The sequence below is a fragment of the Protobothrops mucrosquamatus genome, unplaced genomic scaffold, assembly GCF_001527695.2.
Source record: "Protobothrops mucrosquamatus isolate PMUCROS unplaced genomic scaffold, P.Mucros_1.0 scaffold1258, whole genome shotgun sequence".
Classification (NCBI taxonomy): domain Eukaryota; kingdom Metazoa; phylum Chordata; class Lepidosauria; order Squamata; family Viperidae; genus Protobothrops; species Protobothrops mucrosquamatus.
Window position 1 is genome coordinate 260,531 of NW_015387464.1, and position 27,683 is coordinate 288,213.

A 27,683-nucleotide genomic window follows, 5' to 3' on the forward strand; every position below is an offset into this window, starting at 1 on the left:
TTATCCAAATCCATTGACTCCCCACTAAAGTGTTTTGTGGAAAACAAAAACAACAGCATCCTTTATGATATAGCACAGTGGTGGCGAACCTATGGCATGGGTGCCAGAGATGGCATTCGGAGCCCTCTCTGTGGGCACACATGCCGTTGCTCCAGCCTTGCCTCCCCCCCGTGACTCCCTCCTCTCCAGCAGCCCCCATGAAGGAGAGTCACCCTCGAGCATGGCCCACACGGAGCAGCGCAGCCAAGGACATGGCAGCCAGGCAGCGTAGACAAAACTCTGCCCTCACGGCCCATCATGCAGTTGATGCTGCAGGGCACGGGCAGAGGGTGTGGCCGCCATAGCGCTGCAGGGCTGCCTGGGCGATCTGTGGTGGGCCGTGGAGGCGGTGAGTGGTCCTGTGGGCAGGCGGGGTGGGGGATGGGGGGTGGAGCGGGGGCACGGCAGGGGGTGGAATGGGGGTGGGGCCAGGTTTTGGGCACTCGGTCTCTAAAAGGCTCGCCATCACTGATATAGCAGTTGTGACATTGGCTGAACTGACCAATTCAGGTCAGAACTAAACAAGGATGTTTTAACTGATGGTTGAAAACCATCTGTTCCACTGTAGAAGAATAAAAATCTACAATTGACTCACACCAGGCTTCGATTTGGGCGAAAGTCAGAGCATAGAACTAACACAAGCCACCTTGCACTCTTGCAATATAAATAAACTTCTAATACAATAATTGCAGAGCATCATCTCAAAATGAAAGTTTTAATGATAAAATGGAATTAATGATAAAATGGATAAAAGGATGTTTTGTTAGGCACAAAATGTTGATCAATAACTTCTATCCAAGTATGCAAAAATATTTTTTAAAAAATATTGATATTAAAACTGATATTAAAGTGGCTTTTAAAAAGTTCTCTACAGAGTTTAGTTTCAGCGGGAAGTTTCCTGTCCCTGAATAATATAATAGAAAAAGAAGGAATAGGAGTTACTTGCATCTTTAGTGTCACACCACTGCATACCTCCTATCCTGAAATTCATTCTTAGATGCAGAGCTGCTCTACTGAGTAGGAAAAGGATCCATTCCTCTAATTGCTTCACTTTATGGATACATTTTGAACAATAGAGAACTGTTGCAAGTTGGAAGAATCAGAAGTCTCACGTTTATCCTTATCAAGTAAAGAAGAGGCCAGCATTACAAAATTCTGATATTGCAGATAAAACTTGGAATGAAACATATACGGGGACAGTGTGCATCATCTTCTGTGTTGTGTGTTCTTTCTCGGAGGCTTCCTTCCTTCCTTCCTTCCTTCCTTCCTTCCTTCCTTCCTTCCTTCCTTCCTTCCTTCCTTCCTTCCTTCCTTCCTTCCTTCCATCCATCTCTAGAGTTGCTGCTACTATTGCCTTCAATAGGGGAAGATGTTTGTTCCAGACTGATTACTAATACCATCTTGCTCTCTTGTAGCACTGGTGGAAGGATCACAGGAATGCAGAAAACAGCCTGTGAGTGCAAATGGGGAAAAAATTTTTTGATGCCATCCTACATTATATGGGGATAGAGATTCATCATAACCATTCTGGCAGCCTTAAATGGAATTCACCATTGCAGTTTGGAGTTATCCAAGATCTGTTCTGCATTTAATCTCTCCAAATACCTGCAAGGTGGGGAACTAGGCTAAAAGAGACAAAGAAAGAGATAATTATTCCAGAAAAGGGAATACAAGGAAAGAGACTCTGAAAATTGTCATAGAGTTAGGGTTCGTAGAGCAAAACCTTCTGAAAGTAAAATAAATAAATAAATAACAGAACATGACCCAGCTTTGGACATTGCCAACTATCATCACTGACATTTATTTGAGATCATCTTTTCAGGTCTTACATTCAAAGAGTTTTTTCACTGCCTCTCCTAGAGCTTTCACTTAACTGTTGAGTTTTCCTTTTTAGTTGTGCAATCCAGAGATAAGAATAGAACTAAAGTGTAATTATGAAATAAAAGAGGATCTCTCTTTGGACAGTGTTCTGCCTGCACTTCAGTTGTTTTGTGAGTTGGGTACAAAGGACAAACAATTACTGTTTGTGATTCTTTGTAAGATGTTTCAAGCACTCCAGCATTTAAGAAGATGAAAGCAGTAAGAGCCACGAGCCAAGCTTGTATACAATTAAATGTGGGGCTTGTCCAGTATGATTTCTTTCTTATGTATGCAGTAAACAACAGCAACATCAATAATAACAATCCATCTCCACAACTGTTGAAATAGCTCCAAGCATTTCAGATGAATCCCGTTCCACAATAAAATAGCAATAGGAGAATCGTTTGCAGGCTGCAATAAGTTGTAATGGCGCTGTGCCTATTCTGGTTTGATTTATTTTGGAAGAAGGTTCCTACAATATTTCCAAATTACAGGTTAAACATGGTGATGATCAAGTTGAATACACAGCCCAGCGTCACATCTTCAGAAAGAGACAGTTCCCCCTTAGGCATATCTTCCTGAGCCTCAACCCTCCCCGTTGCCTCTTGATCTTTCTCTATACAACAGCAGTTTATTCCCTTGGTTCTTTTTCACCGACAACTCACACATTCTTAAGATTAGATGAAACAAACCCTCTCTCTTTTTCTCATCCTTGCTTTTCTTCTTGCACTGAATGAAAGGGCTAACCTCCATGCATGAGAATAAGATCGCATACCAGACACAATAGTGAGAGATATTTTCATTTCTCAGCACCCTGTGCTGCTGACCATCCTGACAAGCAGGAATGAAAAAGATTGATTTCATCACAAAACAGCTGAGCTAGAATTCATTATGAGATTTAACACTTCTTATGCATTAAGCGGGGTTCATGTTTCTTAACTCACTAGACTTATTAGCCAGCTCATCCATCCAAGATCTAGAGGTAGCTCTCTTCTCACACAATTCTTTATCATTCCTCTCTTCTCTTCCCAGCCTCCTCCCAGCCGAGTGCATATGAAATATTCTCTTCTTAGGCCAAGAATCCATACAACAGATAAAGCACACCATAATCATATGTTTATCTGATAATAAATGTCTTTGCAAGATTCTTTATTGATTTTGCGGAATTAACATAGCAATAGCACTTAGACTTATATACCGCTTCACAGTGCTTTTCAGCCCTCTCTAAGCGGTTTACAGAGTCAGCATATTGACCCCCAGCAATCTGGGTCCTCATTTTACCGCCTTCAGAAGGATGGAAGGCTGAGCCAACCTTGAGTCTGCGAGAGCCGAACTGCCGAACTGATGGCAGCCGGCAGTCAGCAGAAGTAGCCTGCAGTGCTGCATTCTAACCACTGCGCCACCAACAGCTTTTATTCTTAATATTCTTAATATTTCTCGGTTACAGGTAAAACTCTCGTCAGATATGAAACCTTTTTATAAGAGCCGTTTTGTGAAAGAGGTCTTTCAGAAATGGTTGGGTGGGGAATGGTGTTTCAGCCACAAAGCAGTATTTTGATTGTGACCCCCTCATTCCCCCCGTCCCCACCCTATATACGCAATCTAGCTAATGTGTATGAGTATTGATATCTTCTGAGAAAATAGACCATTTTAAATAATCCACCAAAGACAATTTCAGTCTGTAGAAGCTGCTTTTACCAAAAGCATTAAACTGCTTTAAAAGGCCACTCTAACTGCCTGGCCTTGTGTGTGTGTGTGTGTGTGTGTGTGTGTGTGTGTGTGTGTCTGTGTCTCTCTGTGTGTAGGTATGTATTTATGAGATTAGAAACCTCTTCACTCATAGAAGACTCTAAGCAGGGTACAGACATAAGCCAATGCAAGAACAATAAGATAGAACCCAATAAAAACATCCACCCTAATATATAGCATCATTATATTTCTGATGCCAACCACACAACAGTGGATCCCAAAAGCCTTCTAAAAAAGAGCTGAGTTTTTACAAACTTCCAGAAAGCCACAAGAATGGAAGTCACCCTTGAGTGGGGAGGGTTATTCCAAAGGAAGGGAATTCCCACAGAGCATGCCTACTTTTGAGGTCCTCCCAGTTGTGCCTCTTGGTAGGTGAGCGCCTCAGCAGGCATTCTCCAGATTGAGCTAACAAAATCTGAGATAGATGGTCCTGCAAATCCCCAGGTTTCAAGCCATATAGGACTGTCTCCTTCCACAATTACTCCTGATAAGTTCTGACAGGACATATTTCCAGAAAGCAGTCAACAACAGGGCCCATCTCATTTCCAGAAGGCTATTACTCCAAAATACTGGGGCCACAATGGAGAAGTAATGTCTCTTAGTCTCACCCCATTCCTCCTGAATTAACAAAAAATGGGGAAGTGTATCTGAGAATAAACATAGTGGACAGCTCAAGTCCCAGCTGGGGAAAAAAAACTTTAAGTATATTTATACAGGTGGTCCTCGACTTACGACTACAAATGAGCCCAAAATTTCCATTGCTAAGCAAGGGAGTCGTTAAGTGAGCTTTGTGCCCCATCTTAGGGATTGTGCCTGTTATTCTGATTTAAGCTCACAGCAGCCCCAACCATTTTAAAAATAATCTTCCCAGTCATACTGAAGAATTTTATGTCACCTGCCTTACAGCTGGCATAAATCCTACAAATTTCTGATATCAAGTTTTTTGCTATTTAGCAACACAGATTCACATTGAGGAGACACCGTTATAGGTCAGGAAGTATTTACATATGGAAATTATTATTATTTTTATTATGTATTAGTTTTTTATTTATTAAATTGGATTTCTGCTTAATGACCATAAAGGTTTTGATTTGATATGCTTTCTCATCCCCTACATTTTAAAAAGTCTTATATAATGCCCATCATTAATCCCAAATTAAATGTTTATTTACCACTTGAATTGTTTTATGTGCCACATGCCATAAAATAACAGCCCTTAGCTTTATGGGATTATTTAAAAAACACTGGGTTATATTTCATAATATAAAACACAAGGGTGGGAGTGAGGGGATCTCTCTTTCAATGAAACTGCATTCTTAGGTGTGCATAATTTTATTTTATCACTTTTGTTTCTGGGTTTCTGTATGCACATGCAAACTGGGGATCTGGAAGTGTTGTGGAGATATGTTCCCTCGTAACAGATTCCTGAATCTTAGTTCTTGCATCACCCCTTTATTATCATTTCTGGGTTTCAGTGAGCCTGTTTTCAGTCACTGATCAATTTTTGCAAACTTGTTACAACAACCCAGCATGAAAAGCAACATCAAAAATTAATTCAGCACACATAAAACATACATGGGTAAACTTGAAAGAGTCCTATCAGCAACTGGTCTACTGTTGTGTCGGGAGCAGACAGACGGGAGATACATGTATTGCAATCTCTTACACCTCCTGGGTAGTGATAGCCTCATGGACTGCAGATAATGTCTCCAAAATATCAAGGACCACTTGGCTGCAAGCTCCAAAGGAGAAGATTTCTTTGACGGAGACAGAAGTTGTGCAGAATCACTCTGGAGGGACTATAATTGAACAAAGAAACTGATTGGCAATGAACCCAGGAAGAAAAGTGCAAGTAGTCTGGTAGTATATGGACTACTGACCACAACTGGAGAATCACTGGGCTAAAAGAAGCTTCAGCCTGAGAGTGTTGGCAGCTATCACAATTACGTTTTCCTGGGGAAATTTTGGAAGAAATGGACCATCAGGGTGCTTTTCAATGATTTCCCCTCCTTCTTTGTAACACAGAGGCACTAAACAGTGAGGGCAGGTTAGCAAGAGGGGCCCAGTTGAATCTATTTTGAATTGGGCCAGATTTGATCAGGATTAAACTTAAATGGTTTAATTCAGGAAGGGAAGATTGAATTCTGGGTGATTCTGAACTGGGCCAAATTTGATCAGGATTAAATTTAAACGGTGTAATTTAGGAGGGGAAGACTGAGCTCTGGGTGGGTCACAAGTTTGAATTAATATTGTATTTCAAGCTTCATCCCATCCACCTCACAGACACAACTGTGACATTTTCTTTTTCCATTTGTGGTGCGAAGACAACAAATGGAATATTGTACAGATTTCAGCAATTATGCTAGTGGTTCACTGTATTAGGTGTAGTGAAGTCAAGTGGCATACAAGATAGTCTAGGCATAGAAATCTCTATAGGCAGAGAAACTGCTTCTCTTTATCTTGTTGAAATTAGGCCTTTTGTGGTAGCCTGTAGGAGGTGACTTATGTGGCAGAGGCAACACAATTCCTCTGTCTAAGGTGAGGAAGAAGCAAAGCAGTCCTCCACTAATACATGCAAGGACATCGGAGGTTGCATCCCAATGTCACAATGCCTAGTTCATCCTTTGAACCAAATCTCAGCTTGCTGTGTAAAGTCGTATTAGGCGATTTCAATAGCCAGAAGAAGCTGTGGCATTTGCAATATGCATATTCAGATGACTCTTTGGTTAGCTACTGGAAATGGGAAGATGTTTTATGTCTATGTGCAACCTTGGCAAAGATGTCTTTTTCAACTTTTGGAATTTCTAGAGGAGACCTAAGAAACAAGCAAGAAAGTATTGCACAGTCCTAGCTGAAATGAAAGCATACGGTTGCCACACTATTGGAGTCCTTCACCTCAACTAGCGCTAATTAGGGGTGGATAAGGGAAATCTAGCCTCCGTTTTGCTTCTGTTTTTAATAGCAGCGTGACTCTCCGTAACTGATAAGCTTGTAACAGCATAGAGACAACAATTAACTCCTGTCTTCTCTACACTTTGTGCTGCTGTTAAAAGCACAGCTACAGAAGATTTGGTATTCTTGGCTTCAATGCTCTTACACCATTTCATTAAAAAGGCAGCTGTTCTGTGCTTAGGGGCATCTGCAGGGCTTTTTTTCTTTTAGCTGAAACGTAGGATGCTGCAACAAACAATACTTGGTGTGACACTTCTTGTTTGAGCATTGTGGTCCTTGGCAGAAGAAACACAGCAGAGCCGCTTTAAGGATGCATAGGATATTTTGGATAAAATACATTTAGAAAGATACATTTAGATACATTTAGAAAGCCTCGTTAATATTTAAGGAGAAAGAAAATACGATATTTGTGTGCCCGCTTAGTCTAGTGTTCAGATTCTAATGGTTAACTGAAAACTTTCAGATCTGGTGTTTTCTCTTCTTGTGGTTATCTCTAAATCAGATTTGAACTGGACAGCCCTTCAGATGGTATCTTCAAAGAGAGGACAATTCATTGTAAAGTAGAATTTAGGACCATCTCCGTGCACCTATTGTTTGGGATGCCCCAAACCATCCCAAATCTTCACTAATTTCAAGGTAGTGTTGAGTTTTTTGCAGCTAAATACATCTACATCTCGCACATCTGGATAACTCTCCCATCTAATCTCTATTTCCTTTCATAGCAGGCAAACAATACTCTCCTCCCTTCAAACAAACACACTTGCAGCCAAGAGGAGAGCAAATTAACACTTACGCACTTATTTTTAATTATGCTGAGTCTGTGTAACACCAAAACAGGAGCCATTGTTCTCCAAATCTGCTCTAATTTCTCACACATGTTAATTATAGTTTGTCATACCTAAAATATTGGGAACAGAGCCATTTCTTCCCAGAAAAGGTTCTAAATATATACCTCTTTAGTCCTGGGTTTTTTTCAAGGAAGGAGAAAATTTAGAACATGATTGGCTGCCCAATCTCTTTTTGAAAGCTGGGATAGGATGGCTACAAACACTACTCAAACACATACCTATGTTCTCTCTTTCTTGGATTCATGTCCACACTTTGTACAGAGTGAAGTTGTTTCAACCTCTTTCCTCTTCTCCTCCTACTCTGCTTAAGTCTCCCCAAGTTGGTGTTCTCCTTGAATTACTAGAGAACATCCATATGAAAGATGTATCTCCCCAAACTCTTGGATCTGGCCTAATATATTTAGAGAGTACCTATCTGTGGAAGGTAGAATACCCATTGACTATTGATAAGAATGGTGAAGGACTGTAATCCCAAGCAAAGGGAAATGGTAATTTTTCTCTCCAAAAATCTTGAAGCAGGTAATTTTTACAGCTAATGGCAGTTCAGCTGGGCCGCAGAGAAAGGGGACTGTGGTCCACGGTTGCCCCTATGTGTAATAAAGCCTTAGTTTTGATTTCATCCTATTTGGAAGTCAATGTTTTCTACACAGCTATCCCAGAAACCTAGACAGTCCTTGAATAAAGTGGTAGTATTATTTCTTATTACGAAATTGCTAATTTGACAGTCTGATGCTGTTATGGGTTCAAAAATTAGCTCTTGATGCTTTTCTATTGTAGTGTGACTTTTTTTCCCCCAAGAAATTTTATTATTTTCCATCATAAAAAAAACAATCAAAAGCATAATAAACACAATAACAAGTAAAAAACCCCCACCCACCCCCCCGGACTTCCCAAACCTAATCCCAGGATAATATTCATATATAAGTAAACAAATACTAATATCCCTAACTCCACAAAGTATCTTAATCTATAAAAAAGATAGAAAAGATAAACAAAATAGAAAAAAATCTAAAAACCTAGGTCATATTCTACCACTCTATGCTTCTTTTGAATATAAACAATCCATCTTCTCCATATTGATAAAAATTGTTCATTTGAATGATTCTTCAAATAAGCCGAAATCTTTGCCATTTCAGCAAGATATGAAACTTTCAATCTCCAGTCTTCCATTGTAGGTAGAATTGGGCTCTTCCAATTTTGGGCTATCAACATATTGTAGTGTGACTTTTATTTATTTATTTGCTGTACTTTGTTTTAAAAGATTTTACATGCTATTTGCAATTATGAACCATCTTTGAATAGCTTGCAGTCCTACTACAAATAAGCCAGATCAAAACAATTAAGATATACCCAGATAAAACAGCAACATCACACAGCAAAATTATTTGTGTCTTTTTTATACAGTAGTTCTTTTAGTGTGTAGATTAATATGAACATTTATTTGTTTATACAATTTTAATAGTAAAAGTTAATATAAACTCTTAACATTAAGATGGCATAATACTGTTTAACAAAACTCTTTGAAAGACTTATTGATAGAATCAACTCTTTGGAAAACTTCAAGAAGGAAATTGTGTAAATATATTCTCATCAAAGACTAAAGTAGTATGTTATTTACACTGCAATTCTGCAAGCAATGATCTTAATGCTGTTCACCATATTAAACCTTGTCCGTAATTATGAACTGAATTCTTATGTCTTAGAAGACACAAACCTGTTTGGAACGCAAGTCGTTAGCACTACCTAGTTTCAGATTTCATATTAAGCCAGGCTTTTAAAACATTGTTTAATAAGCTATGATTGCCTGGGTTTACACAACATGTTAAGCCAAGTCATGATCTGAAAATAGGTGATAGATTCACATACATATTGGTTCAATAAACTATAGCTTGCTCCCCTGTCTAAACCTATTAATCATTTTAAGAAAGAGAATTTTCCCCATATTTCCATACCCATCAACCATATTCTGTTCCAGATGTTATCTGGCTGACGTTGACCTGAAAAACAGATGCAAAATATTAGTCGTTTTCCAGATACACACATGTATTCTGTATCAGAATTGTTTTAGATAAGCAAGCCAAGGGATTTAGGATATGACAGAAAAAGAGATTTGTTCTATCTTTTCTTTGAAACTATAAATATCTACATTCTCCTCCCCCGAGGCCATTTCTAAGAGTTCATCTTCTTTTATTATTTTTTCTGGCTTCAAGCAATGGTAAAAGCTCAGTTGCTTAAGCATTAAGGAATGAACCTGAACTTAACAAAAGTCTACAGGTATATGAAATTTAAAGCTGTTGCTAAGTATTGGTGGAAGCATTTACACAGCCAAGGGAGCCACCATCAATATCCAAAATCTCTGTTAAACAGTAACTGTGTTTGCTGTCAATAAATGGCATGGCACATGGTGCCCTTTGATGTTTCCCAATCTCCTCAATCATCTATTGCTCTTTAATTAAAGTCCTGGCCTTCAGATGAATCTGGCCATTATTTGAATCTGGAATCTGTTAGCAGGGGGTATATAAAATTTCAGTTCCCATTTTTACACATTCAAAAGGGCAACTGCGTTGAGTGTGGACATAGGGTCTATGACAATTCACCATGGCCAACTCGCCACAGCCAACTTGCCACGGCCAACTCACTGCAGGACAAGAGTTACACTAATATCAAAGGAACAGTGGCATGGAATCATTAAAGAAAGGCAATAGGAGGGATAGAGTGAAATGTGAGTGGCCAAAATTAAAATAAGTTTTTATTTATTTTAAATAATTAAACAGAATTGTTAAATTGTCCCACAGCGAGTTGTCCCATGGTGACTTGGCCATGGCGAATTGTCCTGCAAAGAGTTGGCCATGGCAAGTGATGGGTTGGCTGTGGCAAGCTGTCCCATTCCAACCAGGATAGCAATTGACTAGCATTTTCCAAAGCACTTGGGTGAGTGATTTGAGGAAACCTGAGAAAGCTGGAGGTGAGTCAATTGGCCGTTCATAAGCAGTAGTTCGGTCCAGGGGAGGAGACTTCTGGGAAAGCATGTTTCAAAGGCCTCCATCTTAATGAATTTACCATAAAGAAGGCTGGGAGATTCTTACAGCTTTCAATATTCTGTATTTACCACAGATACTTTAGTGAAATCTGTGTTATTCTTTCTTCTTGCCAGCTCTATGAAACTATACTTCAACACAGTTTTAGTCATTGTTTGGAAGAGAACAAGGTCGTTTTTAATATATATATATATATTATCCAGATTTGTATTGCAGAGAAGATAAATTTAAACTGGAAACGACACCCAAAGCATCTGCAAAGGGGGCAGAATGATGTAAGCAGCATTATCTAATCAGTTTTGTATTTTTAATACAATTTTTATTAAACTTTTACAAAGTTAAAAGATAAAAACAAAAGAAGAAGAGAAAGAAAAAAAAACCAAAAAGTATTGAAAACAATAGAAAGTGAACCAAGAGTAGAAGGTACTTAAAGAAGCAATTTTTGATTTTCTTTACAAGCAGTTATAGACGTATTTGATATCATTTCCTCCCTCAAAATTGTATAATAAAATTTCTTTCTCCATTTACCTTTCTCCTTTACCTTCTTAATTGGTAAACCCAGAAACCCACCAGTTCATTTTTATCCATTTTCAGCAAAATTCAAAAAGTATTTCCAGTCTTTTATAAAAGTAATTATTTTGCATTTTGACAGAAGCAGCAACATTCGATGGATACTGCTGGCTTGCTCTGTTCCCAATGGGGGCATTACAGGTTTCTTGCCGACAAGGAGCTTAGCATGGCCATACCTTTTGCTTTTTTTATTATTTTGGTAGTGATTTTGCCCGTTCCATTCTGGCCTTGGATTCTTGCTCTTTCACACCTAGCACTGTTTTTCTCTTTAAAAGCCACAACAGGAAACTTGTTTGGAAATTAAAATTGCAATGGGAGAGAGGTGAGTAAGGTTGACATCATCCAAGGGGGTGGGGAGGAGACTTTTGTTTTGTTTTTAACCATGTTTTTATAGATTGTTGTGAGCCTCCTAGAGTCATTTTATGAAATGGGCAGTCATATAAATCCTGTAAATAAATAAATGAAATCATAAATTTGTGGCCCCAGAAAATGATTGTTCTGCCATTGGCAACTAGGTGGGGTGAATAAGCCAGTAGCAGGGCCAAAGAAGGCAATTATCAGTTTCCTCTCAAAGGTGCTTTTTCAGGAAGCAACTGGACTTCGTTTTTCTTCGAAGACATTTCACTTCTCATCCAAGAAGCTTCTTCAGCTCTGACTAGATGGTGGGGAATGGAAGGATTTATATTTATATGCCTGGTCTTGAGGAAAAGATCTGGAATAATATTTGAAACTGGTACAACATTTGCTTACATAAGGAACTCCCATTGACATCGATCACAGCAGTTTCTTCTCCTTCTCCCCTCTTTTTAAAATATGTTTAAAATATGGATTTAATCTTTCCTTGCTTTTATAGTGTTGCTCAATGGCCATCTTGGGGACAAAAGCAGCCACATCAACATCTTTTCCAGCTGCTCTGTAGCCAACATAAGTGAGGCTTTAGAACTTATAAAAAGAAACTCTCACCTTTTTAACAGGAAAAAAAAATGAAGCAGCAATAACAAGTATTCCACCCACACAACAGTTCAAATCGTTTGTCATTGAATATTAAGCCACCGTTTTATGGGGGGGGGGGAACTCTAATCCCAAAGTTGGATGAAAATACCCTAGCTCTTACATGAATGTGCTGAATGACTCTAGGAGCTATAATATATCTCAGGAGGGAGAAATGAATTCATTCATTAATTTCTCAGCTGACATGTCTGCGAAGAGTTCGATGTTAGTGTTTTTTTTTAATCTGGAACTATTTCTAGCAGTTCCCTTTTATGCGATGAAAATGAATCCAGCAACAAGCAACTGGCCTTTCTCGGCAGATTTGTCATTGCAAGATGCACCTGCAGCTGCAACTGTGACAACTCAATGCCATCTATTGCAGGCTTGCAACTTGCCTGAGGCCAGATTTAATTTATATATCAGGTTCTCCATTGTGGCCCTTGCTGGGTTTTGACAGTAGAAACCAAAATGGTTGTCAAATGAGAAATCTTCCCCTTGGGTGCCAGGAGCAATAGGGACTTTGATCCTTGTGGATTAACCATTGCTGCTTAGGAATGCAAGTTATATCAGCATCTTGCTTAGAAGAAAAAACGGTTAAGTTGCAGCATGTCTATGGAGATTCTCAGCCATCCAGGTCATGGTTGTCTCAAAGTTGATTTTTCAAGAGGCAACTGGGTTTTCTTGTTTTTATTTAAAGATGTTTCACTTCTCATCCAAGAAGCTTCTTCAGCTCTGACTAGATGGTGAGGAATCTGCTAATTTATCCTAAATTCTTCTATTCCCCACCATCCAGTCAAAGCTGAAGAAGCCTCTGGGATGAGAAGCGAAATGTCTTCAAAGAAAAACAAGAAAGTACAGTTGCCTCTTGAAATAGCAACTTTGAGTTAAGCTGCAGCAGTTTCACCCTTTTGCTGTAAACCACAGAGGGTCTCTCTCTCTCTCTCTCTCTCTCTCTCTCTCTCTCTCTCTCTCTCTCTCTCTGGTGCTAAATGCCAATCAACATTACAGGTAGTCTCAAGTGGGTTTTGAGCATTAGGAGATGTGGGAGTAGACATCATGCTCAAACTGCAGTCAGTGCCTCTTAAAGGACACTAAGTTTGCACACTTCTTTTTCTAACTACATTCAGACATTACTTATTAATTATTTTTCAGCCATTAGAAACCTTTGGTTTGACAAGTCTGAAAACACTGGGTGTTCAATCTTTAATGAAAGAGAAAAATAACTATAAACTTAAGAATTTTGAAAAATTTAAATAAACCTCAAAAAGCTAATTGTTTGCCCACCACCATTTTGAGGCCACCTCCACCAATCCCATTGTTTAGACCGGGGTAGGCAACCTTGGCTCTTTTATGACTCGTGGACTTCAACTCCCAGAATTCCTGAGCCAGCATGTTGGCTCAGGAATTCTGGGAGTTGAAGTCCACGAGTCATAAAAGAGCCAAGGTTGCCTATCCCTGATTTAGACTAACTTTTCCAGAGTGATTCCCTTTATCTAAAACAGCTGGTTTTAATTACAAGCCAATTCCATGGAACTTCTTGCCTTAGTGTGTTCCGCTTGAAATTAATAAGATTTCAAAAACCAACCCTTAAAAAAAAAAGCTGATCAAAAATTTGAATGGCTCAAAAAACCCACATTCTACCATCATTCTTGACCACCGTTTCATAACTCTTACCACTTTTCCCTCAGAAAAGGAAACGATTGGTTTGACAGTTTGATAGTGTCTAGCTGAAATCCCTTGGCTGTCAGATTAAGTTTAAGCTGAAATTTGATCAAAACATCAGCTCTGTTTTTAGAACACATCTATTCGGCCCCATTTTGTACCGTATGCTGCTTTGTGCACGTTGTCAAGAAATACTGGTGGTTAATTCTATAAAAGACTTTGTCAGTTCATCTTCTTCCTGTTCTGTGAGATTCTGCTCTGAATCACCAATACCCAAGAGACCAATGGAAAGAATCAGAAAGTTCGATGAAGTTGCCGTGACCTCATTGTGTTAATTTAAGGGGACAAAAACACAGTCTAGCAAAATGCACAAATGCCTCTGTAAGCGATACCTGCCATCGTTTAATTAAGCCTATCAGAAATGACATAAAAGCAGCAATATATATATATAAGGTTAGAAATAGCTATCCCAGTACTCCCTTAATTCTTTGTTAGCAATCCAAATTTTGAAAAACACATATGATGTCACAGTTAAGTGACTGCTGCCTGTGGATGGCTCTGGATTGAGCTGATACAGGCAAAAGATTTCTCTCCCCCATATTTGGGCCGACAGGGTGTTCAAAAGGCATTCATCCTCTTCCCCTGTCTCTTGTAGCTAACAAAGTGAGAAAGAGCCTGTGGCCTAGGGGCAACACTTCTGCTTAACATGCAGACAGCCCACCAAGCTTAGAGTCGTTCCCATACAGACCGACTACTTTTGGATTATTCCAATCTTTATCGATAGGGTCATGAGGGAATTAAGAAACAATCGTTAGGTTTAAAACAAATATATATATATATATATATATATATATATATATATATATATATATATATATATATATATATATATATATATATATATATATATATATATATATATATATAGCTGCTTTTATGTCATATATATATATATTCTCTTCATCTGTATTCTTTCTCCAAAATAGGTGACTGGATTTACTGTGTTTTCCCGAAAATAGGCCCTAATGTGTCTTTTGGAGCCCCCCAAAATGATAAGACTGGGTCTTATTTTCAGGGAAACATGGTATGTGTGGAGATCAGGTTGGGAAATTACATATCCCATTCCTTTGCTGGATGTTATCAATATTGTTATACTGGTGTTTGATCTTTTAAAACTGCAATTTCCTTTTCATGTTCTAATAAGAATAAGCACTTTTTGATAGAAGGGGAACAGGATAAATTTGAGACATGTATATTATTTTTAAAGTTACATCATATATATTTTTTCGAAGTAAATCTGTGGTTTGTAGGGCTTGGGTTTTTTTTTTAATCCTAAATCATAGTCAGAGGGTGCCTATCTTGGTGCACTCTAATGTTCTCGTATCGGTTGAGTGGAAGGGAAATTTTTATCTAACCATCCCTGTTAATGAGAGGTCGTTTTGTCATCTAGCTGGAACGAGAAGCTGAGATTTTTCTGGAAGATAGATTTTATCTTGTGTTTGACTTCTTATTTGTCTCCAATATCAGAGGAGGAAGACCAATCCTGTAGGTGCCACCTCTGAGAGGCCTCAGATTTGCAACCTGAGATAGTTTAGTACTACAGCTTTGAGGTTAAAATTTAAATGTATTTCCAGAGGGGAAACCATATTCATCTAGTGCAGGGGAAAAAATCAATAGCCTAATGGAACTTTAAAAATTAATAAATATATTACGGCCCACTTTTAATGGGTTTTACATTTCCAAGCTCATTGATGATCTGTTAGAGACAGTGACAAATAAATAATTCAAAATGTTTAGCTTTATTGCAGTGTCATAAATGTGCTATTGTTCTGTTGCTGCATTTGCAAATGGAACATCAGATCACAGTAAGAGAAATAATGATAGAATTAAATTTAGCAGTGTATTCGTGTAATTAAAAATGGAAATTGGGATGACATAGTGACAACGTAAAGGGGAAAAAAATATTTCATTTCAATTTGCAACATGTTCCCTGCCTCGTCACCTGGAAGCAATTGCCACTCACTACAGGCGACCAGGCAATTTGCTATTTATAAACCTGCTGTCCTTATCACCATGGTACCTAAATCTAGGGTCATATAATTATTTCGTCAGTGTGTTGTAGTTATGAGTTTTGATACAATTTATTTGTTCAAATCAGAAAACAGGATTTTGTAAAGTAGGCATTCCATTGATTTTTTTTCAACACATTGTGTCATAAACAATTGTTTAATAAGAGAAAAATCTTACAACTCTCTTTATTTTAATCATGTAACATTGCAATATGATGCCTTCTGATCATTGCTTCTGGTTATACAAGAGATTCAGAATAACAGAATAACAGAGTTGGAAGCAACCTTGGAGGTCTTCTAGTCCAACCTCCTGCTCAAGCAGGAAACCCTATAACATTTCAGACTAAGGGTTGTCCAATCTGTTCTTAAAAACCTCCAGTACTAGAGCATCCACAACTTCTGGAGGCAAATCGTTCCACTAATTAATTGTTTAACTGTCAAGAAACTTCTCCTTAGTTCTAGTTTGCTTCTCTCCTTGATTAGTTTACATCTATTGCTTCTTGTCCTGCCTTCAGGTGCTTTGGAGAATAGGTTGACCCACTCTTTTCTATGGCAGCCCCTTAGATATTGGAACACTGCTATCATATCACCCCTAGAGGAGACATATCCAATTCCTTCAAACATTCTTCATATGTTTTAGCCTCCAGTCACCTAATCATCTTTGTTGCTCTTCTCTGCACTCATGATCCCCCATGCACCATCAATGCTTCCTTAAACATCCATCCATATAGAGGTATAATCACTCTAATCCAGAAAGAGGAAGAGCTACATAGGCAAGTAGCTTATTCATGCAACGTTTTGCTATATCGGCTACCTTGTGCATGGTTGATGTATATTCTATATGTCCAGTGTGGTACTCTTGGAGTCCATTGCATGGTGTAGTACAGTGTTCTACTGAGGTTTCTGGATGCCTCTGTTCTTATAGCTGAGATGCATGTCCTAGACAATGCCTACAGCAGAACTGTGCAAGCTATCACCCTGAGATACATTGCAACAACACTATCTACTTTATATGCTATTAGCCCTGTTGGCTCAGAATTGAAGGAGTTGCAGTCCAACGCATCCATAGGGCAAAAGGATAGGAAAGACTAGACATGCTATTACAATGAGATAGGATCTCACCTAAATGTCACCGAAGCATTTGTACAAAATGTGGCACAGTACCGTAATAGAAAATGTTACCAAAATGGGCTGGGGATTATAAGGGTTGAAATCCAACAGATCTGCAGTTGCATGGTAAATGAAGAGCCCTATGACTTGAATAAATAAATAAATATAAACAAACAAACAGATTCTGAAAAACTGTTATAAGTGAATGACTCAACTGTAATGCAGATATTTATAAACAGAAGCATTTATTATACTAGAACATCCGGGATTAAAAGATGTAAATGAATTAATAAATAAAAAATTAATTAATGGTCATTAAAACAACTCTTATACATTGAGCATACTCATTGCCAGCCAAAGTATATAGTACTGGGCTAGACAGACTATCGTAAAGAGCTCTCTAAATTAACACTCCACTCCACAACTTTAATTAAACATAGAGCTTGATTCTTTTCCTTTCTGCTACGGTGCATGTTTATTGACGCACTTCTGCTAAGTTAAAACCACCAAGAACTATAAACAGGAGAAAATAGATAATTCCCGGAACAGTTTCATCGTGAGAAGAAATTTGAGAATGGAATGAATGGAGCGGTATTAAAAAGTAAAACAGAAAGGCCATGCAAGATCTGCAGGAAAATATTTTTCAGCCAAAAAAGAAAAAGAAAGGGAACATATTTAATGGATAGCCGCACAAACACAAAACAAGAATTTCCCCCTTTTTCTATTGCTCATTTCGATGTTTTTCTAAAATAAAGAACAGATTGCACAAAAAGCGTTGATTTTGAAACTGATATAGCCTCACAAAGCAAGAATATAATAAAACAAAGTTTGTGTGTGTGTGTGTGAAACAGAGGAGGAGGAGGAGGAGGAGGAGGAGGAGGAGGAGGGTGGACAGATACATGTAGTCTTCAACTTACAACTTAAGTTAATGACACGGTTATTAAGTGAATCTGTCTTCCCCCATTGACTTTGCTTGCCAGGAGGTCACAAAAGGACACTGCAACCGTCATAATTGTGAGTCAATTGTCAAGCATCTGAATGTAAATCATGTGACCATGGAGATGCTCCAAAGATCATAAGTGTGAAAAATGGTCATAAGTGACTTTTTTCAATACTTTTGTAACTTTGAACGGTTATTAAATGAACAATTGTAAGTCGAGGACTACCTGTATACACAAATAGTAGTTCTAAGGCCTTTAACCAGGTCTAAAATCATCAACGTATAACACACACTTATTTGGGAAAAGAGACTCACAGTCAAGATGGAACGGGTCTGTGACTATAAGTTTGGACAGAAAAGGCCATTCTTAAGGTATCCTGATTCCAAATCTTCTGTAGACCTATAAGGTCAAAAGCTGGGTTCTGGTTTAGCATTTTTAATTAGACAGAAAAAATAATGGTAGCATATATTCCAGAACCTGCCAATCAAGCTTCCACATTTTGCATCTGTTGAACTTTCTGAAGAGTTTTCAAAGGGTGCATTTCACTATTGCAATGACTAATTTCAGTACAGGAGGGTTTGGAACAGAGATAGCAAGGCAGTGGAAGAAGCTTGACCTTAAATGCCATTCCTACAACTAAGAAAGTATCAGATTTAACAGTACATAGGAGCTACTTATTAAGAGGAGAGCAATCCCAAAAAGGAGAGGATCAGTACTTCCCGGCTCATCAGAGTAGCTACTCAGTAGTCCAATGGAATTCCATTTTCTCAGCCTAAACAAAATCTACTACTGATGAGGGGATATCATTTAGAATTTCCCTTCCCTACTTAATTTAGCAGAAAGGGAAAAACAGATCTTTGAACACCAGTCCCTATTTTTTTATGTGGACAAAATAAGTCATTTGACATGACTTATATGACCCATACTTATGATGATGAGTATGAACAAACTATCACATACAGTACTATGAATTCCCATTTCTGACAGGAACACACAAAATCTTCTCAAATGGCAGCAAAGGATTCTTCAAGACAACTAGTATGGCTCATTCCCCAACATATGTCCAACTAGCAACCAAGACATTTTCTGTTCCAAACTTAGAATAAGGACAGGAGGGGAACCAGATTTGCATGAATCTACACAAGTCTTGGCATCCAAGACAACCTCAAGCTGAACTGCCACAACTTTCTCAAGCATCTTCCCTCCCCAAAAGTGATATTGAACACATTTCTCAGGAACCAAAGTGAAATTAAAAATTAAATAAGTATTTGAAGAAAGAATGAATTGGATGGAGAGGAAAAAGAAGATAAAGTCATGCTTCCAAGAGAAAAGGGGGAGGTTTAGTGAACGAAAGACAAAATGGTGGAGGAAAAAATCGTGTGTAAAATCAGAAAAGTATGGGCAAGTATCATAAATGGTGTTAGTAGCAACCAATAATAAATATATTTTCTTCTTAGCTTATGTATTTATCTTGTATACTATTTCTTATTCCTTTCCTGTGCTTTGTGTAATGAGAGGTGTAATGTGTAAGGAAAGGTGATAACAGATGTCTGTCTGTCTATATCTGTCTGTCTGTCTGTCTATCATCTATCTATCTATCCATCTATCTTTTCTCAAGGAATGACAATAGCATGGTTGTCTCCTTCAAGAGACAATTCAGAGGTTCTTATCTCTTGAAAACTACTAATAACCTTTTGACCCAATTAGCCTATTGCTTTCACTTGCTAAATATTATAAAGCAGCTATCTCCAAGCTGGTGCACTCTGGATGGATTCAGATTATAGCACAACCATTGGCTATACTGCTAGGAATGTAATCAGGAGGCCACTAGCTTGAAGTATGGTAGCTCAAGTAAACTATTGTTTCAACAGCTTTTTCCATATTATCTCCTAAATTGAACACTGAATTCATCTTGAAAAACATTTATGTCTAGTTCAGAGGATAGACAGGTACCTGAGTCAAGGTCATTACAAGTGCTATCATCTTTGAAATATTTAGCAAATGTGGATTGGGGGTCTCCTAAAATTGTCTTGGGCTCTCTTTGAAGTAGGTCGACTGTCTAACAGTTCTGCTCATTAGTTAGTACAGTTCTGCTCATTAGTAAGTACAATCAATGCTCTCCAATTTTGTTGGACTTCAAACCCCATAATTCCTAAATGCATAGCAAACCGGAACTGAAGCTGAATACATTAAGAGGCTTCCTGGTTACAAGAAAGCAGAGGAAAAGGCTTTTTTTTCTTTGCTATCGTCATAACCACAGAATCAGCACTACAAACTCTGTATTTAGACTGAGCTAACTTGGCTCAAGCTTTTATGCCCTTACATTCTAGCTCACACACTTAAACTGTGAGCTAACTCCCTGGAATACTAGGTATAAGCAAATGAGAGGCTTTCTGAAGAATGAGACATGATGCCTAGGAGCAGTGGTGGGATTCAGCCAGTTCGCACCACTTCAGCAGAACCGGTAGCTAATTTTTTGTTGCCCAGGCCCAGAATGGACTTTTGGAAGCGGCATCCACACAGAGAACCAGTTGTTCACATATTTGAATCCCACCACTGCCTAGGCTAGGGGTCTTCAAACTTGGCCCTTTTATGACTTGGGGACTATCACTCCCAGAATTCCTCAGCCAGGCACGCTGGCTGAGGAATTCTGGGAGTTGAAGTCCACAAGTCATAAAAGAGCCAAGTTTGAAGACCCCCGGCTTAGGAGGTATCTATTCTACCACTTCAACATTTCTATATTACACAGAGTATTCAAGAGCAAAGAAAGGATAGAGGATGGAGGAAGGCGGAACTACAACAATAAGGACCAAGAGGTACTCTTCCCACAAAGATGTATTATTTTTCAAGCCTGATTTCTGAGTTCTTGCACATATGCTGTATCATTAATAGTTGTTATGGGAAAAAAATCAAAGCACTTTTAAATGAGCTGTTAAAAAGCTATTGTTGTACTTTCTATTATGCTAATCAATGCAGGATCTTCTGTTGCATAATAGAATCAGGGAAACAAAGTTTTCAGGTTGAATTATATCTTCCTTAAAGAAGACAATCCCCCAAATACCACAGTATCTGTGCAAGCTGTTACAGCTTTTTCAAGACATACAGGATTTTTTTTTTAATGAAGAGTATAAAAATAAGGCTTCATGGTTAGGGCATTGATAACTGAATAGAATACCATAATTGAACATTAACAGCTGTTCAGTGCTTCCCTATGTTCCAGTCAACATTCAAAGCTCCACACAACCAAGGGCTTTCCAATTCTTTTCATTGCAATTGAACGAGAGTCTTCAGGATGTGGGCCAGCAATAGCACTGGTTGCTCTGTGGCTGCCCTTCACCAGGATCTGGATAGGGAAGTGCAGCACTCCTGATCCCATTAGACCTCCTATCATAGTAGCATTTAGTACCATTGATGTTGGGAGAACATACCTATTGGCAGTGCTTTTTTCTAAAAAAAAAAAGGTGCCGGAACTCACACATGTCATACAACCCGCCTTGCCTCCCTACAAGGTTCCATCAAAAAAAGGTGCTGGAACTCTGTTCTGAGCATTCTATGAGAAAAAAAGCCCTGCCTATTGGTTTGGATAAGGTATTATCAAAAGATGGACTACACAATTCCACATCTTCCACTATTGGCAGTGTTGGAGAGATCCTAGCTATTAATGGGTAAGACACAAAACAAGTTGAGACTGCAAAATGGAGCTGCTATTTGAGCATCTGAGTAAGTGTGCGCACACACACACACACACATACGGGGAGGGAGAGAGTGACAGGGGGCGGAGAGAGAACTTCATTGTATTAAACCAGGGATCTTCAAACGTGGCCCTTTTATGACTTGTGGACTTCAACTCCCAGAATTCCTCAGCCAGCGTTCTTGGCTGAGGAATTCTGGGAGTTGAAGTCCACAAGTCATAAAAGGGCCAAATTTGAAGACCCCTGTATTAAACTATTCATCTCTCTACCAGTGTTGTACAGCATTTAAAATGTGATTTCCAAAAAGTACATTTGAGCGTGTAAGACCAGCTACTAAAAGGGCGTTGTGGACAGCTGTTCCTGAGCTCTCATGCATTCCAAACATTTTTGGAGATCATATCTAAAGGATGGTAGAATCCTACTGTCTATCTAAGCATTGCATGCCACATGGTGAGCAGCCAGATGCATTGGCAAAGCTTACATGCCTGCACAGCAGGGCTTGTAACTACCTTTCTCAAATTCTCATATACGTTTTCCACACAACCTTTTGATTGGAGGGTTGGGTTTCGAACGGGAAGACTAAGTTATGACTCTCTGGTAACTATCTGCTCAGTAGATTTTAGTAAAAGGATTTCAAAAGTAAACTGGCTGATCGTAGTTTATGATCTAAATTACTAAGAGCAACAAAGATGATCAGGGGACTGGAGGCTAAAACATATAAGGAACAGTTGCTGGAATTGGGTATGTCTAGTTTAACGAAGAGAAGGACGAGGGGGGACATGATAGCAGTGTTCCAATATCTCAGGGGCTGCCACAAAGAAGAAGGAGTCAAGCTATTTTCCAAAGCGCCTGAAGGCAGGACAAGAAGCAACGGGTGGAAACTAACCAAAGAGAGAAGCAAGCTAGAACTAAGGAGAAACTTCCTGACAGTTAGAACAATTAACCAGTGGAACAACCTGCCTCCAGAAGCGGTGAATACGCCAACACTGGAAGTTTTAAAGAAGAAGCTGGACAGCAATTTGTCCGAAATGGTATAGGGTTTCCTGCCTGAGCAGGAGGTTGGACTAGATTACCTCCGAGGTCCCTTCCAACTTTATCATTATTATTATTATTAAAACAACCAAAACATATTTTTGATAAGAGTGCCAGTAGATTAGAAGATGAATTTTGCCCAGCATCATACTGGAACTTGATGGTACAGAATGCCTTTTCCACCAAATTGTTACTCAGAAGCTAAATATTTCAGGACACTCACAGTAGCTTGTTACTCTGCCTTCCTCTCTATTAGAAGGACGGTAGAGGAAGAAAGTGCATATGGAATGTTATTGTCCTTGTACTGCAACATAAACATTGGAGGATAGAGTTATTTCTTTCTGCATTTATTAGTTATATTTACTGCTGCAATCAAAAGGCTATCAGTGATACTCAGTATAATTTAGAACATGAATGATCCAGAGTAAAGATTAAAAAACCCACAGAAGAGAATATAGATGTAGAATATAGACCAGCGCCCACTAACAACAGCATCTATTAAAATAAGCACTGCAGTGTATCGTACTGATTCAGTCAACCAACAGCATCAACCAAAGCTAAAAGGTCTTTCAGGAGAATTCTGTCTTCTACTTTCCCAAACCATCAAGGAAAGTCTTATCTCTAAGGGAAAACTGTTCCATAATACAGGAATATGACAGAGAAACATGGTCTTTTGGCCACAGCCTCGCTAACTTAGCAGAAGTGAGGAACCTCCAGCGGTACATACTGGATGTGTCGATACTAGTTGGGTCTTCTCAATTCTAATTGGAGAAGGTAGTCCTGCAAGTATTTTATTATCTAACCCTAATTTTTCCTATTTTGGAAAAGTTCCCAACTAAAGAACATGAAGCCTGTGCAACTTATTTGCTATGTGATTTCCATCTCAAACTTAGATACAGTATAGCGGAATTCAGTTTGACTGTCATGTATGTTGGGGCATACTGATTGAGGATTGTAGGAACCAAATCAAAGCTCTATGGAAGATATTTGGTGGGAAATCTGTGAATACATTGTCCCCTTCCTTATGTTTATGCTTCGTTTGCTTTTAGATGCAAGCTGAATCTTTAGCAAAGTATCTGGAATAGCAAAGTATCTGAGTTGGCTACCTCCTCTGCCTCCCTTGGGGCAATGATTATCCTTCAAACTGTATGCAAAAGCCAGCCTTCATTCTTAACTATGGCAAAACCATCTGTTCCAGAGCACATTGTAAGTGGAGGATGATCCATAGAAAAAGGAACTGTGCCTCAGGTTACACTAAGATGTTTTCAGGTGTTATCCCTAGAGGGGAGAATGCAGTTATTAGAACTAAATTTCCTAGCTCTGTTCTAGACTTTTCATTTTTTTGCTATAGATATCTTAGAATATAAAACCATTTTAATATGCCGCCCACCACTCAAAAAATCCTACTTTTATTTCAGCTTCCCAAACCAATGTAAGTATTTTTCAAATCTTACGCATTTTGATCTAAGGCTTTGAATATGTATTTTTTTTAACTTTGTGGTCATTAATAATATGTGCCCCAAGATCAGATAATAAAACAAAGAACTTGCTGATGGAATAGATGTTCTTTTCAATGTCTAAACAGCATCATAAAAGGAAGTTCCAGGATGCAAACAAAGATTTTGCTTCCCATGTCAGCTTTCTGCTCATTCGTATGCCCAGGGCAGTGAAACACCTTAATAACAAATTCTGACATGATAGGATCTCTTTTTTAATATCTTATACCATACAGCTTACATTGAGGATAATCTTTTGCTAGCCAGACTATGTTTTTGCCATATTTTGGGAGAAGAGATGAATTAACAATGCATAATGGTTTGACTTCTCCTCCTCCTCCTCCTCCTCCTCCTCCTCCTCCTCCTCCTCCTGTTTCTTGGCAGCATTTTCAGAAGTGGTTTGCTGTTGTCTTCTTCCCATAGCTAAAAAAGAGAGACTGGCTTAAGGTCACCCAGCTGGTTTCATACCTAAGATGGAATTACATCTCATGGTCTCCCAGTTTCTATCCTGGTACCTTAATCACCACACCACTGACTGAACCACACCATGTGTATGGGGTTTTCTGAAATTTTCTAGTTTATTGGGGAATGTGCAGGATTTTGTTCATCAAGCAATGCCTCTTTTATAACTGAAGTTAATTGTGCATTTCCACCTCAGAGTGATAGGAAATCGTGCCAATGTTCAGCCAATATCATGGGATTGGCTTTCTGAATATTTTTTTCCCCCAATGATGAGCTATTGTTTCAGTTTTCGCTGTTCTGGCCTTACCTGAGAAACAATCCTTTGTAATCTTGAGGGAGGGAGGGAGGGAGGGAGGGAGGGAGGGAGGGAGGAAGGAAGGAAGGAAGGAAGGAAGGAAGGAAGGAAGGAAGGAGGATCCTATCTGACTCAGTCATCAGGACCAGAGGTTTAGTCTTCCAAGCTCTTTCAGACTCATGCTGGACTCCATCCTTAGGGAACTTTTTTCTAGGCTAGAAAGCTTGAAGACTAAACTCTGGACCCAGTGACCAGCCCAGATTGGATCCTTCAACATTACCCTGGGACATGTATATTCGCCCTTATTCGTAAGGAAGGAGTAAAATTACAAGGATCCTAAGTTTAAGAGATTATTGATGCATATGATACAGTCATGCAAATTCTTTTGGTACTTTTCTGAAATAGTATTTTAATGTACATTAAGTAGATTTATAGTAAAATTGCTCAGTATTAATGTGATAGCAATAGCATTTAGGCTGATATACTGCCTCACAGGATTTTACAATACTGCCTGAGCGGTTTACAAATGTTAACCAATTGCCCCCCAACAATCTGGGTCCTCATTTTACTGACCTTGTAAGGATGGAAGGCTGAGTCCACCTTGAGCCCCGTCAGGATCGAACTCCAGGCTGTGGTCAAAGTTTGCCCCCAATACTGCATTTTAAACATTTCACCACCAGGGCTTTGGTTTCTGATGTTCAGTTATATACCCAAACTCTGAAATTTGGCTAAGAAATCATAGTTGTACTGGGCTGTAGCTAAAGGAATAATTTTGAAATATTAATAAGGATTGGCGATTAGAAATTATCCATTTAGTAATATTTTAATAATTATCTGTTTTAATAATTATCCATTTTAATAATTATCCATTTTAATAATTATCCATTTTGGAAAAAGCAATATTTCCAACTAATCAGAAATGATGCATAATTTAATGATTTTATTCGAATCAATTTGATTATAATATTATATACAGATAGAGAGGGAAATTTTAAGAAATATTGTGTGAACTGTATATTTATAATGCTATTGTTTTCTTTTTGTAATTGATCACCATGTCTCCACGTTGGTTCTTAAGCTTCTGTTGGTGCAAAATGGAAAACTAATAAAAGTTGTTTAAAAAAAGAAAAGAAATGATGAATTATTTTTCTTTGGCATAGATTTTATGGCATTTTAGAACAACACAGTAATAACATTAGGTACATTTGTACATTTATTTTTTGTAAATTAGTGTCTATCTAGAGGCATAATATATATGCTAAATTTTAGTTTCAACCTTAATCCTAATTCCTTTAATATTACAATTTGTTAAATTTTTAGAGTTTGGGGGGGGTCCTCTTTTTTTACTTTTTTCTTCTCATTTTAGTTTTTTTAATTTTATAATTAAATAACTGTTGTATATTTTAGTACTCTGCTTATATTTTGGAGTCTTCTAAAAACAAAGAATAAAGTAAAAAAAATAGGGCTCTACAAGTTATTTGAGGAATAAAAGCATTGGTTGTAGATGAGTATAACAATTTATATACTGTATGGTGATCTACATCTGTCACCTGAAACATCTCTTTATGGTCCTTATTGATCTGACTAGAGTTTAATGGTATTGATTTCCAAGCCCAGATTCTAATCTTTTTCACTTATTTGTTTTATTTATTTATAAATAGGGATGAAAAAAGAATTCCTTAGACCAAATTTCTATCTGAAATCCTGTAACAGCAGCATCTCTTATGCGTTTAAGCCTCCATGTATTTGGTAGGCTAAAAACATCAGCATCTGCATGTATATTTCACATCAAGTGCAATCTCCGAACCATTCAAGCAGAGCAAATGGCCGCTGCCAATCTGCCTCGTGATATTTTGGGGAAAATGTTTCTTATACAAATGCACTCACAGACAAATATATCTCCCTGCCTAAGTATTTTCAAATAGCTACTTGCTGATCCAAAGCATTTTCCAGCCACCCAAAAAAAGGGAAAATAGGTTTCACTGTTCTGATGACAGCAAAATCCAGTTTTCTTGGAGTCAAAGGTTCCTATCCACAGCAGCACCCACATGTGCCATAATATCACCACACAAGTGTTATTCTTTGGCATTGGAGGCCCCCAACAGTTTATTTAGCTTAAGCATACATCTTTATTTTGACTTACTACAGTATATAAGAGCAGATAGCTAGTCAATAGAGGATGTTTACAGAGCGAGCACTTTTAAAAGCCTTGTGCAAGCAATACAATAGATTGCTACACCTTCATTCACAGCTCCCTGGGAAAGAAGGGGGGGAGGGAGATAAAACCAATATATTACCATGTACAGGGAAGAGAGAGAACGGGAATGTCAGGCAAATCCAAAAGACAGCTTGCCTTGCATTCATAATGATAGCTTCCTGGCCTCCGGGGTAGTAGCAGATGCCGTCCTGCCATCTTGCTGAAGTAAGGGCCAACCTCACTCCTACAGGTTTCCCCTCCACTTTGCCCACCTGTGAAATATCCCATGCTGGCTTGATGCCGTCTTTATCAGCTTAGAACCTTTCCGTCTCAAATAAGCTTTGTGAGACAAACAAGCCCGCAGGCCGTGCTTTCCAGAAGTTTGTTTCATTTGTCTTATGTGTCAAATCAGTCTGAGGCAGAAGCACACACTTCCCTCCCCCCACAAAAAATGGCTCACTCTCCTGACAAGTGTGTGAACACAAATTATGATTCAGCTTTAGCTTTCGCAGATGTGCTTGGGTGAGCTGCAATTGGAATACAAATAGACAGTGGAAGCAATCTACATAGGAAATGTTGAAAAAAGAACCAGATAGATAGATAGATAGATAGATAGATAGATAGATAGATAGATAGATAGATAGATAGATAGATAGATAGATAGATAGATAGATAGATAGA